Genomic DNA, 3,678 nt, shown 5'->3' with positions numbered 1-3,678 from the left:
GTAGAGAACCATTTACTGTCCGGTGGAATTTGAGCTAATATAGTACAAGGATTAGGAACATTTGGGGCGGGCGGAACAACAGCATAATTGACTACGTGCAGGTCTTGAACAAACCTCCATTTCCCCGATTCACCTGGAATGTTTGCCTTTTTGACTGGAAAAATGGGGGCTCTCACCGGTGATTATTCACAGGGAATTATCACTTCACCCTTCAGGAGGGATTCAAAGACTGGAATAATTCCTTTTCCAACCTCAGGTTTGAACGAGTCTTATGTTCTGCAAGGACGATACTGAGACTTCGGGATTATTCTTTTGGTTTCACAGCTTCGTATGAACCTCACATCACGTTTGCCTTTTGCCTTGCACTCAGTAGCGAGCCTTCTTAATCTTGGGGGCAGGGATCTACCACAGCTCTACGCTAGGCTACCCTCTTGGCGGGGGTTTCCTGGACTGCCCTATCTGCCTCAGTGAGCCAATTTAGTTTCTCCATATATGTCCTTATATCTGCATTGAAGCAGATATGCACATCGTCCCTGAAGACACAAGCTTTCGTTTTTTTGTGCCAGTAGTACCCATGGTCCCAAATCCTGCCACCGGTCACTGGATCTGTTCGCCAATGGTATTTGAGGAAAGGAGCGTTCCACATCAAAAAGATACGGTCTACTTGCCGTCACAGATATTTTGGATAAGTTTACATTGACTGCACATCTGTGATCGTTCTAATAAAATTCGCACAATAGTAACTGACCAGGTTCAAACATTCTCCTAAACCAATCCTTCTCATATGATTTTAAAAGTCCATGAGGTGTATGCGTGCTGAGCAGTGCCTCATATCTCCAGCATGTAAATGGGTGTTTTTGGGATTAACATGGTTACTTGCTACCTGGGCGAGCGAATCGCTCACTGAACTTATGGCTCTCTGGGTAATCATCACTCATAGCCATGCATCAGGGGTCGTGAGTTGGATTTTACAGCCTTCGCTGGTAAATCTTCTTTTTGTATTACCTGCAAGCCTGTCGGGGTACTGCGCTAATTCGACCCCAGCCTCACTATGAGATCGCCAGCCAACAGATTTAAAGACAGAATTCCGAGAAATGAAATTAGAATTGGAATGTTTTACCATTACTGGTTTCACACAATAGGGGTGCAGTTAATCTCTCTCACGTCACGAATCCTGACGCATCCATTGCGTCGACTCTCTCAATGGCCGAGATTTAAGGACTGAATATGTTGCCCCTGTATCTAACAAAAAGGTAACTGGTGCACCTTCCACATATAATACATTTTCCCTTGGTAATAGAATTCGCTTCTTCTTATCAACACCTCAGTGTCAGGGACCTGAAACATTCGAGTTCCTTTCCAGATACGGAGTTGTTTTTTTTCCCATTCCTTGTCTGGTGATATGGTACTTTACTGACCTTGTAAGTCTGCTAATAGTTCGGTTTAACTTTACTTTTTTTTCTTTCTGTCTGCAATACTTGCCTCTGCAAAGTCAGGTTCTTACTTCTTTGTTTCCCTGTAGTTTTATTGGTTTCGAAATAAATGCTAATTTTCCATTACAATGGGCATCACATTATTTTTACAGGTCGCGGCTACAGCGAGGGCCGAAGTGCCTGCACTGCATTGTAACGCTCTATGTTGTAAGGTACATTTCCTGCTGGTTTCTGATATCTCTCCTCACTGTGGAAGCTTCCAGTCACATCCTCCAGAGATTTGTCTGCATTTCGTTCAATGGAGGCAACTGTATTTCCTGCTCAGAATGTGATCTCTCTGCAATGGAGAGAGGAAGAGAGAGTCGGTGACAAAACTGAGACCACTTGCATTCTGTCCAGAATCAACAAAAACTATCCGGATCTTCCAGTCTCCTGTAACTTCACATTGCACTGTTTTCCCACCCTTCAGGCTCTTTGCCTGTATTCCTGAAGAAGGGCTGTTGCCCGAAACGTCGATTTTACTGCTCCTCGGATGGTGCCTGAATTACTGTACAATTCCAGCCCCACTCTCATCTAGACACTGTGTTCCCAGGCCACTATTCCGGTCTCTGGTTTGCTGCAATGCTCCTTCAAGGAATAACACAAGCTTGAAGACCTGCAACTCATTTTCTACAGACAGACCATGCAAATTTTAGATCCCAACATCGAGTTCAATCATTTTAGAACCCGCCGCCCTCTTCCACATTCTTCACCCAACCTTCCATCCCATCAGTTCCGAAGACAGATCATTGGACTCGAAATGTTAACTTTCCTTTCTCATGAGATATGGACACGAGCTGCTGATTTTGTTCAGACCTTTTGCCTTTACTTCAGGGAACTTTGCTTGTCCGTTGTAATCGCCAGTCTGCTGGAAGCTTCTGATTGCAGGATGAGATATTCAGAGGAGATGACAGGAATGGCAAGGGCTGGACCATTCCCATTGTGAAGGTAGACGAGCTAGGTTGGAAGATGTTTATCGAAGAGCAGAGATAGCTCTTTGAGTAACCGATTAACGTGCACATTTTATGAAGAGGATAGATATGTATGAGAGTGATCAGCCTGTATTTGGAAGGAATAGAGTGACATAAATGAAATACAGGAGACGAGATGTTTTGAGGAGAATTTGGGAGAATGCTTTCACCATCGGTTATCTGGAAATCATTATCTGAGCACGTGGTAAAGCTACGTGTCATGAGAACGTTCCAGCAGTCTGTAGCCGAACCCTTTAAGAGCCAGAGCACACGTGGATAAGGAACAGATACTGGAACGTGTGACCAGGACTGACAGACGTGAGATGGGTGTCCTGAACGCAATGGGTCAAAGAGAAATTTGTGTGCTTAAAGGCACTGCTAGGCGCGGCTCTGTGGCGCAATGGATAGCGCATTGGACTTCTATGTCACTGCTCAGGTTGCAATTCAAAGGTTGTGGGTTCGAGTCCCATCAGAGTCGAATTTTGTTCTATGGTTTGGAAGGCGGTCAGAGCAGACTCGGCTGCTCATCTACAAAACCAACAATATTCGTGCAGAAAAACAACTGTCTCGAAACGGAACATTTTCCTCTCACAAGTTTAAATTTTCGATGTCTATTTATGATAGAGACCAATAAACATGTGTTAGTCAGTACACAACACGATGATGTGTGTAGTCTGGAAAAAGACACAAAATTGTTGTGTCAGCCATGATGATATTGAATCATGGAGCGGGACGAGATCAGTGTTAACAATGGGCTCCTTTGTGTCTGTGCCATTTCTGGTCCAGATTTTTAAACAACCACAATAAGGACAACATGAAGTAAACGCCACGAAATATTTTGGTCTCACCTCCACATCCCTTCCCTTCCAGCTGGAATAGACAGCTCTTGTTTCAGCTTTAGATCAGACAGCGGAGGGTTCTGACACGTTCTCCTACAGGCTGAATGTTGCTTCACATGGGTTTCAAAGTGGATACATGGAGCAAGCAATTGCATGGATTCAGGGGATTCAGGGCAGATTTCCCCTTTGCTGGGCTGGAATTCTGGCCAAGGTAATGAACGTGAATTTCTGACATTTTGAATCTTACTTTGGATTCTTGTGACTTTACCAATTAAACTGAAATTCACTTGCCCTTGCATAATATTATTCAGTCTTCACTGTTAATAAAACCATGCCACGTGCTCGTGGGTGCAGTATGCTGAATATTGTTGTCGTTGTGTGCAGTGTGGGTCGATG

At 44.2% G+C, this 3,678-nt stretch overlaps 1 non-coding gene across 1 annotated transcript; it reads left to right on the top strand.

Annotated features, from left to right (window-relative positions):
* Positions 1-2,829: 2,829 nt before the first annotated feature.
* On the top strand, positions 2,830-2,921 carry trnar-ucu (transfer RNA arginine (anticodon UCU)). The gene is given in 2 exon segments: positions 2,830-2,866; positions 2,886-2,921. It is a non-coding gene; the product is annotated as a tRNA-Arg (tRNA).
* The last annotated feature ends 757 nt before the right edge of the window (positions 2,922-3,678 follow it).

This window comes from Hemiscyllium ocellatum, unplaced genomic scaffold (genome assembly GCF_020745735.1).
Source record: "Hemiscyllium ocellatum isolate sHemOce1 unplaced genomic scaffold, sHemOce1.pat.X.cur. scaffold_201_pat_ctg1, whole genome shotgun sequence".
NCBI classification, from domain to species: Eukaryota; Metazoa; Chordata; class Chondrichthyes; order Orectolobiformes; family Hemiscylliidae; genus Hemiscyllium; species Hemiscyllium ocellatum.
This window is presented reverse-complemented; position numbering and strand designations above follow the sequence as displayed.